Raw genomic sequence first — 12,243 nt, 5'->3', positions numbered from 1 at the left:
ACATAATCATGCATATAATCACATAATTGCATATTAAATCAATTATGGCCCTCCTGGCCCCCTAATCCAGGCATTAAGCCACATTAGGGAATTTGAGACATTACAAGTCATGTCACAGAGGTAGAGCCATCCTTGCCTACACTGGTTCCTCCCATCTTCACTGATGCGGGTGCCTCCTATTCTGTGCCTGCTCCCTTATCTGAGCCACACCATTCTGCCATACGGAATCTAGGTGCCATCATGGACCGAGCGTCCCATCTAGAGCAGATGACAATGACTTTTAATGGGATTAAGAATGAGGACTTGAGCACCATCCTCATGAAGTCATTCCTTGACATTCAGAGTGTATAACCTCTACAGTTTTCTTCTTATCTGGTTGGCTTGTGTGCTGACGTTTATCTAACACTTGTATGTTTTTTTGCAGGCGCTTATGTTGGTTTTTAATGTCTGTGATAGGTCTGTAGGGTATACCTCCACACTTTCCAACCTTCGTTCTAAGCTTGAAATCGTCCGCCAAGAGGTGTTGGACCTTAGGCGCATTCTTGGCTCCAGGGATGCGAACATTGCTTTGAAAGATGCGAACATTGCTTTGAAAGATGAAGAGATCAACACTCTTCGTAGTCCTGTGGAGCTCAAACAGCAGGAAGTGATTGATTTGACTCTCAAGATAACCTAGATGGAGGGGAAACTTGCCAATCAGCTCCAACAATCTGAAGCTGAAAAAGAGAAGCTGATTGCTGACATGGACCAACTGCGAAAGGATGCTCTTGTCGTGAAGGATCAAGAGGTCAAGGCTGCCTGGGACAAGGCTCGAGATGAGTATTCAAAGACAACTTTCTCTTGCTTCTACTTGATCTGGAAGTCTAACAAAGATTTAAACTTGGATTTCTATCCCGAGAAGACGCGAGCGAAGGAGCTTAGGAAGTGTCTGGCTCGCGAGGCTGCCGAGGCTCAGGATGGTCTTTCAGATGATACTCCTTGCCCTAGTTAGTCTTCTTTTTTCTCTTTTATTCTTTGTCTTTCCTTTTATGCCATTGGTGGGGCACCTTGTACTTGACAATTTTTACATATGACATTTTATGTCTTTATGCTTTTTTGTTATGAGTACTCAGTGTATTGATTGAAATTTTTTATTTCCAATGCTTACTAAGTATATCAACTCACAACCGTCATTGTTTCAAGTATCAGTATACTCTGAACACATGTATTTCACGTGCCATACTAACCTTACTCTTTTATGTTTTTCATGCTAACAACCATGGTAATGTGAGTAGTATGATACTTCACCAAGTACCATGAACAAAATAGGTCAGGTCGACCACCCCATGGGTGATAGGCCGACCACCGTATAGGTTGATGGATTGGCTGTAACTCCCATTTCTTTCTACAAATGCATTATAACAGTTATGAAAAATAATAAGAGAAGATATTTTTTTATTCATACTTTTGAGTGCATTACAATGCTAACCGAATGCTAGAGCTATTAAGTAAAGTGGAAGAATAACTAATGAATATGCAACTATAACATTCATGGGCATTTCATTAGTATAATACCCATAGAATGATGCTAAATACAAGCAAACAATCACTAAATTTATGAAAAATAAAGAGAAATTCATGTTTTGATGATGAATTTTATCTAGAAGATTAAGAGATGAAGAAGTTGTGCAAGTAAATGGTTGAAGGAACAAGTATTTATAGGACAAAAACTAGCCGTTTATGACTGTTGGTGAATAGTGATCCTGACCGTTGGGGATATAGTTGTTTTCTATTATGGGATTTTAACAATTCTAAGTTGTTGGAGTAACTAACAGGTGGGAATAATTAATTTATGGGTGTTAGAGAAACATTTTCAGAAAAGTTTGTGAGTAAAAAATGTTAAACTAAGTAATATAAGAAGATTGGGAAATTTTCATTTTTTACTATTCACCGGGTACTATTCATAGTGGGTCCCACAGTGGGGTCCGCAAGGGTCCCACAGTAGGGTCCGCATGGGTCCCACAGCGGGATCCACCCCATGGGTCCCACATGTTGATGCAGTAGTGATATAGTGATGACTTAAGCAAATTACTATGCTTGATATTTTGAATATTTTATTATTTTACTATGCTTGATATTTTTAATATTTTATTATTTTACTATGCAGCATAGTAACCCAATGTTTTCCTATAAATAGAGCCTTTCAGAATTCATTTTGAATTACGAAAAATCATTCTTTCTCCCACTCTGCCTAAAACTCTTCTTAACACTCTTTTAAAGTTTTAAATCTCTAAAATCTAGGCGAAGTTCTGTTTGTAACGCTAGCCTACGAAGACCTTTTTGGGTAAGCTCCTTCCCGAGCCTTTCAGTTCAGTTATTTAACTATTATTTATATATAGATTATTTTACTATGCCTTTATAATGTCAAAATTTATATATAGATTATTTTATCATGCCATTATAATGCCGAAATTTATATATAGATTATTTTACTATGCCGTTATAATACCAAAATTTATATATAGATTTCTTTACCATGTCGTCATATTTTACAATGCTAAAATTGAAATATGAACTATTTTTTTTTATCCTCATAATACTAAACTTATATAGGCTATGGTCATACTTTGGACTATTATTATGGACTCTTATAACCTTATTTCCTATTATTATGGACAAGTATTATGACCTGGACTTTTCCGTATGACCATGACCACGACTTTTAGACCAGAACCTTCTCATGGACAAATATAGTATGACCATACGCCTAGACATAAAATAAACAATAAAATAAGAAAAAATAGAATAACAACAATCATAAACTAAAGTTACATCATGTAGATTTTATGTAAGTTAATAGTTTGTGTTTTTATCAGGAAGCTAACAATTTCGGTTGTTTTATCAAGACGCAAGGTAAGTAGAATCCTCATCTACAATACAAGTCTTTTATGTGTCTTATGTGCATTTATATGCTTTATATGTTATTCTGACATGTTGTTATGCATAAGTTATTTTTAAGAATGTTATATTTCTTATGCATAAGCACGCTTAATGTTCACAAACAAGTTATTGAAAGCGTTAAAGTAGAGGTACTGCTTGGGAGACCTACGTCCCAAAAAAAAAAATGTAAGGAGGGAGATGTACGTCCCTATATAATGAATGTTTATGAGGGAGAAATTCCCTATTATCATGTTTATGTTCAGGTGGTAATGTGATTCCCTATGTAATGCCGGCAGCAGCATCCTCTAGGGCCCAAAAGAAAGGAAAGTGAAAGAAAGAAAATACATAACATGTTGCATGTTTATTTTAATGCATATGAGGTAGTTATTATGCTTACTGAGCCTTAGCTCATCAGATAATGTTTTGTATTGTAGGTAAGAGGCCCCAAATATAAATTGTTGATGAGTATACGTGGAGCCAACATGACTGTACATATGGGGCTGACCTGAAGGGAGTGGAGTTCTGCTATGCTATTTTATAAATATTGATTTTATAATTATATTTCATTAAAAGTATTTTGTGAACTTTATAATTTACTTAAAGCTTTAAAAGTATTTCATGAACGTTGTAATTTACATAAAGCTTTTCAATTTATCGGTTGGATACATCTTCATTTCTACGTTAAGGTCTAGTAACGCCATGAAAATTATTTATAAAAGTATTAAGATTTGTATGTAAGATGAAGTTTTTATTGTATGGTTTGAGGTTATGAACATTAGTTAAGTATTGTTTAATAAAGTTTTTGTAAATTCAGAATTTCAGTATTGTTATATTCAGGTTAAACTTTGTTTTTACACTATATATATGTATGTTAAGAAAGGAGGTTGTTACATTGGCTGACCACCCTATAAGGGACATGGCTAGGAGTCTCCTCACCAATGCCTTTTTTGTTTTTGTTTTTTGCATTTTCGAAACATATGTTGAATAAATGTCCTAGAAAAACTTGAGCTTGCTTAGTACTTAAGGTCACATCCTCATTGCTTGTGTATACCCAGATCGGTATGTACTATATGCCCCCCAAGTGATCATGGGTTTAAAAGCCTTGGTCACTTGCTACTTGACCATGCCTTGCTTCAAGCGTTTAGACACATAGTACTATCCTTTTCACCCAATGATGCAACTAGCAAATGATTTTCCCTCATTGGTGGTCGGGTGATGGTTTCATACTCAGTAGTAATGATACCTATACACAGATGCAGATTATGTAGCAAGTGTTGATCACGATCTACGTAATCTCTCGTGTACTCGTTATAATTATTGTAGACAGAAGTGTCTAAGTTGGACCGACTAGGTCTAAATGGGCTATTCGAGCCTGTAATGAGTCTTAGATCAAATTATCGATCTATCCCTCAAGGACCAAATTCGATTATGATCTGATGATGCCAACTAGTCTTCAGACCAGTCTCTTTTTTTATCGTATGGGACAATAGGTTCCTCAAGAACCAGGATCGAACGTGATCAAATAATGGCGTCTGGTCCTTGGACCAGTCTCTTTTGTTGATCATATGAGTTGATAGGTTCCTCAAGAACCAAGATCTAACATGATCAAATAAATTGGCGACAAGGTCCTCAGACCAGTCTCTTATTTGGATCGTATGGGTTGATAGGCTCATCAAGAACCAAGATCGAACATGATCCATCATTTGACGACAAGGTCTTAGGACCTGTCTCTCTTGTTGATCGTGCGGGTCGATAGGTTCCCCAAGAACCAAGATTAAACGTGATCAAATAATGGCGACTGGTCCTCGGACCAGTCTCTTTTGTTGATCGTATGGGTTAATATGTTCCTCAAGAACCAAGATCAAACATGATCAAATAAATTGGCGACAAGGTCCTCGAACAAGTCTCTTGTTTAGATCGTAAGGGTCGATAGGCTCCTCAAGAACCAAGATCAAACATGATCCATAATTTGACAACAAGGTCCTAGGACCTATCTCTCTTGTTAATCGTGTGGGTTGATAGGTTCCTCAAGAACTATTATTGTAATAACCCAAATTTACTAATAAGGCTTAGGGCCTTGATTAGCGTGCCTGGAGGGCAATAAGTGATTTATTGTTATAATATGTGAATTTTTGTGAATATGTGATTAGTGATGCATGTTTAGGTGAATTAAATATGCATGTGGGCCCCGCTTGTTTATTAGGGGCATGTTTGTAATTTTAGCCCATTGAGGGCATAAATGTGATAATTGTAATATTATGATATACTTGTGATACATCTATGTTGCACGATCCGAGACAGTCCTAGGGAGCGGTGAGCTAGAAAGTCACAACGGGGTCGAAAATCTGACTAGGGGCGAGTCGAGGGGTATTTCGGATATTAGACTTTTTAGGGGTATAACAGGTTATAGAAATAAATATTTTTTGATATATTTGAAGATAGAATGTTTAGGAAGGAATAATGGGGAAATTTACCATTTTTCCCTCGGGGACGTTTTTGGCACCCCGAGCCTTGAGGTAACCTTAGAGACTAAGTTAAATAAAACAAAACATAAGAAGCTTTCAGAACTTTGTGAACCGACCCAAACCTCTCTTCCTTCTCTCTTGTTTTCTCTCAACCTTACCAAGGGGGAAACTTTGCAAATCAAGCTAGGATTTGAGCTTTGAACTTCGAGAATTTCTCAGCTTCACTTTGTGGATTCAAGCAGAGGCTAAGGTAAGCATCAAACCGTAATTTTAGCTAGTTAATTCAGTATTTATTGGCTGGTTTTCTGCTGAATTTTTAGAGTATTGCATGTGTGTTGGGTGAAGAATCATCTTTGAGGTTGATGAGGTTTTAAGCTAGAATTCTTGTTAGGTTTTGTTGCTGAGTTCATGGTATAACTTCTGTGATGATTAGCTCGAGTTGTTGGGTTGATTTTGGGGTTCATTGGATTGGTTTTGGTGGTAAAAATGGAGGATTTTTCTAGGTTCGAAGGGTCGGGCCGCGAAATTTTTCTTGCTGAGACGCGGCCCTCTAGAACAAAATGGTGGCCTGGAAGAAGGGCGGGTCGCGACATGCCCAAGCTTGGGCCGCGGCGCACCTGCCCTGTTTTGGGGTTGGTCTCTGGTTGAGGGTAGGCCGCGGCATGGCCTCATGGGGCCGCAGTTCTTAGTGCATTTGTTGGGCTTTCAAGAGGTTTTAGGCTTGGGAATTCAAAGGTTAAGGCTCGGGATGGATTTTATCACCCGGATTGATAGAATTCAATGTTCCAGAGACTAGAATTATGATCCAAAGCTATTTAATGAATTAGAACTTGATGGATAGATATTGTTGGTGCGCTGTGACTAGGGTTTCATCAAGGCTCGGACTAGGGGACTGTGCTCGGTACATCGGTGCTTGGAAAGCTCGGGACACAGGTAAGAAAACCGATGTACCCATAGAGATTGTGTGCAGGGCACGACCCTATATGATTGTGTTGCAAGGCGTAGCCCCATTGATTGAGTTTATTCATGTTTAAGTATATGTTTAATTATGCTATGTGTGCATATATGTGAATGAACGACAAGAGCCAGGAACAGCGAGGATCGAGAACGACGAAGGCCGGGAACGGCGAAGGCCGAGAGCGGCAAGGTCGAGAACGGCAAGGGGCCAGGAGCAGCGTTTAGCATGCGGAGTGCGAGTTGCCAGGGCGAGACCCTAAAGGATACCTGGGATATCCTCACGGTGTGGACCGCGAACCTAGGGCCTGGTAAAGCATCTAGGACGGCATGGTCGTATATGGTTAGCCTGATGATGGCTTGTTTATATGTTAAGTGTTTGATATGTATATGCTATCTGCTTGTGAGGGTTTTCTTGTTGGGCTTCGGCTCATGAGTGTTGTGTGGTGCAAGGAAGGGCAAGGGGAAAGTCGACCAACCATGAGTACGGAGAGTGTGAAGCGGCGCGTACATGTTTGGCCTGCCTGGCTGCCACGGCCAGGGGTATTTTTGGAGATGGTTGTGCTAAACCTAGATTTTGTCGTTTAGCCGACTTTAGTTATATTTTAGAGTTGTAAATATTTCTAAACAGTATTTTGGGATCCCAAATATTAAATGCTTTATGATTTTCAGTAAATGGAATTATTTTCTAAGTTTATGACTCTGTTTTTGGTTTAATTACACTTTTGTCTTAAAACCTCAATTAGCGAGTTAAATGCACGTTTAAACTCACTTAGTAACGGCTCTAAGGAAGTAGGGCGTTACAACTTTGATTCGAGAGCTACTCATTCGCTTATGTCTGCTAAAGTGATAGATCAGTTGTGTAGACCTAGTGTTTTGTATGCTAGGGGTTTTCAGACTTTGTTGCCAACTGGGGAATTGGTAGTCTCTAGGAGATGGATTAGAGCTCTACCAATAGAGGTAGATGGTAGGGATTTGTTTGTTGATCTGATTGAGCTTTCGATGGATGACTTCGATATGATCCTAAGGATGGATTGGTTATCGAAGTATGGGGCGACGATTGACTGCAAGCGTAGGATGGTGACTTTTTAACCAAAAGGGGAGGTACCCTTTGTATTTGTGGGGACAGTTAGTGGACCGTAGATACCTGTGATTTCAGTACTAAAGGCTAGAGACCTGATGCAGGAAGGTTGCATAGGATTCCTAGCGAATGGTGTGTATACCTCTAAGGTTGTGTCGGTTGGACCGAGGGAGACTAGGTTAGTGTGTGAGTTTCTAGATTTATTTCCAGCAAACCTGCCAGGGTTGCCGCCGCAGTGGGAGATTGAGTTTGTTATAGAGTTGGCGCCAGGGGCAGAGCCAGTATCTAGGACACCTTATAGAATGGCTCCAGCGGAGTTGAAGATTCAGTTGCAGGAGTTATTGGATTTGGGGTTCATCAGACCGAGTTTCTCGCCATGGAGTGCTCCAGTGTTGTTTGTCAAGAAGAAGGATGGATCTCTTAGGATGTGTATTGACAACAGGGAGCTGAACAAGTTGACCATTAAGAATAAGTATCCACTGCCTAGGATTGACGATTTGTTTGACCAGTTACAGGGAAGGACAATGTTTTCCAAGATTGATCTCCGATTAGGTTACACCGCTTTTTGCACGAGGTATGGACACTGTGAATTCCTGGTTATGTCCTTTGGATTAACCAATGCCCCAGCAGCTTTTATGAATATGATGAATAGGTTTTTCAAGGACTATTTAGACAAGTTCGTGATTGTGTTCATCGACAACATTCTGGTGTACTCTCAGTCAGAGACAGAGCATGAGCAGCATCTACGTTTGGTGTTGCAGCAGTTGAGGGAGCATAGGTTATATGCTAAGTTCAACAAGTTCGAGTTCTGGTTACCGCAAGTTACATTTTTGGGCCATATCGTCAGTAAGGAGGGGATTCTGGTTGACCCAAGTAAGATTGAGGCAGTGAGAGACTGGCCTAGACCGAGCAGTGTTCCTGAAGTGGGGAGTTTTCTGGGGTTGGCAGGGTATTATAGGTGATTTGTTGAAGGGTTCTCCAGGATAGCTACGCCATTGATAGAATTGACAAAGAAGAAAACAAAGTATGTTTAAACAGATAGATATGAGAACAGTTTCAAAGAGTTGAAGTGGTGACTGATCACCGCGCCAGTGTTGATTTTGCCGACAGACAATGAGAAGTTCGTGGTTTATTTTGATGCTTCCAGACAAGGTTTAGGGTGTGTGCTAATGCAAGCTGGGAAGGTGATAGCCTATGCATCGAGACAGTTAAAGGAGTATGAGCAAAGATATCCCACGCATGATCTAGAGTTGGCAGCGGTGGTATTCGCACTTAAGATTTGGAGACATTATCTGTACGGTGAGAAGTGCGAGATATACATCGACCATAAGAGTTTGAAGTACTTCTTTACCCAAAAGGATCTGAATATGCACCAGAGATGGTGGCTAGAGTTGGTTAAGGATTATGATTGTGATTGCCTATACCATCCTAGGAAGGCTAATGTGGTTGCTGATGCATTGAGTGGGAAAGGCCCAGGACAGTTGTTCAGTTCGTGACAGATATCTGATAAGCTAGCAGAGGAGATGACTAGAGCGGGTATAGAGTTGGTGGTTGGTCAATTAGCCAACATCACTCTTCAGTATACACTCCTTGAGAGGATCAAGGAGGCGCAGGGGAAGGATTCCTAGTTGAGAGGTCACAAGGAGAACGTCTTAGTCGGAGCGGCTAAGGACATTTCTATCTCGAAGATGGGGTTACTGAAGTTCAAGGGTCGGATCTGTGTTCCGATGGATTCCGATATCCGGCGGAAGATCTTAGATGAATTACATACCACTCCCTTTTCCTTACATCCAGGTACGACGAAGATGTACCAGGATCTGAGAGCTTTGTATTAGTGGTCGGGCATAAAGAGGGATGTGGTGGATTATGTGGCCAAGTTTTTAACTTGTCAGCAGGTCAAGGCTGAACATCAGAGGCCAGCAGAGTTGCTGCAGCCTCTAGGGGTTCCAGAGTGGAAGTGGGAAGATATCACCATGGACTTCGTGGTTGGTTTGCTGAAAACCGTGGGACAGCATGACTCGGTATGGGTAATTGTGGATAGGTATACCAAGTCCACCCACTTCTTAGCTGTTAGGACGACTTATACTGTGGAGCAATATGCTAAGTTATATGTGAAGGAAATTTTCCGACTTCATGGGGCTCCAAGGTCGGTAGTATCCGACAAGGACCCCACCTACAACTCCAAGTTTTGGGAGAGTCTGAAGAAGGCTATGGGCACGCAGTTACGCTTTAGTACCGCTTATCATCCTCAGACAGATGGACAGTCTGAGAGGACAATTCAGATACTGGAGGACATGCTACGAGCCTGTGTGCTAGATTTTGGGGGATCTTGGAGTAAGTATCTCCCTTTGATTGAGTTCTTATTAGTGCTCAAAAATATCATTTTATTAGTTTTAAAGTTTAAAATAAATTAAGTTTTAATTAATATTTTCATGGATTCATTATCATATATTTATATTTGAAAATATTAATTTTAATTTAATTTTTGTTTAATTTTCAGGAAATAAAATGTATTTTGACACAAAGAAAAATGAAGAAATCCTCAAGAAAATGGCATTTTTGACAAAAACTAGGCCCAAAACCAAACCCAAAAAGCCTAGGCCCAAGCCAATAGCTGCCCCCATGCTGCCACATGGCAGCTTGCCATTCGCCGAGTCGCGCCGAAAAGTGAAGCAGGAGCCGCTTGACACCAGCCGCCTGCCCTCCGCCTGACGCATTTGATGCGCCTGCCACGTTCTGACGAGATGTCACATCCGCCTGATACGCTGGCCTGAAGAGCCAACCAAGGGACACCACGCGTCCCACTACCTGGTGGTTATCCCCCACGTCGCAACACCACACCTGCCAAAGCCAATCACTGCTTGACACGTGGCCAACGTCTGTTGCACTTGTCTCCCACTTGTCCCACTTTGCACCTATTTTGTAGCCATTTTTCCCACTCTTTAGTACATGATTTTGCACATTTTTGGGTCCTATTTCCACTATAAATAGAGAACCAAATGGAGTAAAAAAAGCATCAGATTGTGGAAGGAAGTGTAGAAAGTATTGTTGGAGAGAAAAACACTTATTTCTTAATTTTCCTATTTTTCTTTTACATTTCTTTGAGTAAAAACAATGCCTATTTTAGGCTAAATTCTCTTGGGAAAAGGCTAGAGTGAAGTTCATGTTTTACATTATATTTTTAATATATTGATTCTTTATTTTATTCTTCATTTCTATATCTTTGTTACAATTAAATTTATTTTCTTCTAATTTTTATTCTAAATTTATTAGTGTCTTTTACATAAGTCTAGTCATGCTCTTCTTATGTAATTTAGGCTCTTAATTTAATTTAGGATATTTGTTATATTATATGCTTTTTACTGCATTCTGCCACTGGTATTTTGTCGCTCTAAGGTATATAATATGATAAGGTTTTAAAATTATAATTTAGTATAATTTAATTAAATAACATATTTTAAGGTGAGTTTTATTATATATATTTTCCAAATATAATTAATGGTGTAAAATTATAGTTGAGTAGAATAAATCAATTTTATTAATATATATATATATATGTTTGCATGAATGAAACTTATGCCTTCCATATTTTCTTTCTGATTCTAATTCCTCGATTTTGTTTATTTAATGTTTAAAAAAATACATATATTCTTTTTCAAAGTTACATTATTTCAAAGTTTATTATTTCTAATTTACTAATCTTTCTTTTTACTTGTATTTTACCTCTCTATGGATACGACATAGCTCGATTACTACTGCGACCGCTTAGGAGTTATTGGGCGATATCAATTTTTGGCGCCGTTGTCGGGGAGGTAATTCTACTATTAAAGGTTTGCATAGTAAATTAATTTTTTTTATTCCATTTAAAAAAAAAGAGTAATATAATTTTTTTTTATTTTTTTCATTTTATTTATTTATTTATTAATATTGTTTTTTTTATTTTTTTTATTTTACTTCTAGGTTTAGAATTTATTTTCTAGATTTAGGTTTTTTTCAAGAAAAAAAAAGCATAAAATTTTATTAAATCATAAAATTTTAAAGCATAAAAAAAACAGAATTGAGAACATTTGTGTAATTCTGGAAATTAGTAAAAACCAAACTTGTTCTGTCCTAGAAAAATTGGTTCTTAAATAAGGTCTGTGTTAGTGTTACCCTCCAACATTTTCTAAGAACCTCGAGGAGTTCTAGAAAAGCTCTTGGGCCTAAAGTGGCACCTTGGCAGCCTTCCCAATTGGCTTGGGAACATTTTTGGTGTATACTTATTACACTATTACACACTTGTGCTTATAATACTTACAAAATAAAAAAAAATTATTTATGCCACAAAACAGAGACGCACTAGGGAGATTCGTGAGACAACAAGTAGAAACTTTAGAAAACTCTCCTAGTTCGTCGTTTTCTTCCATTCGTTCAGACACTCCCGATTCACCGAGACTCCCTGAACAACCCACGATGGCTCATCAAGATGAAGTCCAACCAAGAACGCTATAGGATTATGTACATCCTACACGTACAGCCACACCTTCATGCATAATGTATCCCAACAATATGCCAAATTTCGATTTCAAACCCGGCATGATTAACCTCTTCTATGGGTTGGAAAAAAAGAGTCCAAACGTGCATATACAGGAATTCGAAGAGGTGGTGGCTAAATTCAACAACCGAGCTGATGTCACCAACATTGTGAGATTGAAATTTTTTCCTTTCTCTCTCAAAGACAAAGCAAAAAGCTGGTTGTATTCCTTAAGGCCTAGATCTATCGAAACATGGGACAAAATGACAAAAGCATTCTTTGCCAAATATTTCCCACCCCATAAAACTAGC

General features: G+C 38.8%; 1 long non-coding RNA gene across 1 annotated transcript; it reads left to right on the top strand.

Annotated features, from left to right (window-relative positions):
• The first annotated feature begins 2,241 nt into the window (after nt 1–2,241).
• On the top strand, nt 2,242–3,456 carry LOC133821544 (uncharacterized). Its single transcript, XR_009887660.1, has 3 exons — nt 2,242–2,323; nt 2,856–2,892; nt 3,354–3,456. It is a non-coding gene; the product is annotated as an uncharacterized LOC133821544 (long non-coding RNA).
• The last annotated feature ends 8,787 nt before the right edge of the window (nt 3,457–12,243 follow it).

Source organism: Humulus lupulus, chromosome 3 (genome assembly GCF_963169125.1).
Source record: "Humulus lupulus chromosome 3, drHumLupu1.1, whole genome shotgun sequence".
Lineage (NCBI taxonomy): Eukaryota > Viridiplantae > Streptophyta > Magnoliopsida > Rosales > Cannabaceae > Humulus > Humulus lupulus.
The sequence above is the reverse complement of the archived record's forward strand: the minus strand, read 5'-3'. Positions and strand labels throughout refer to the sequence as shown.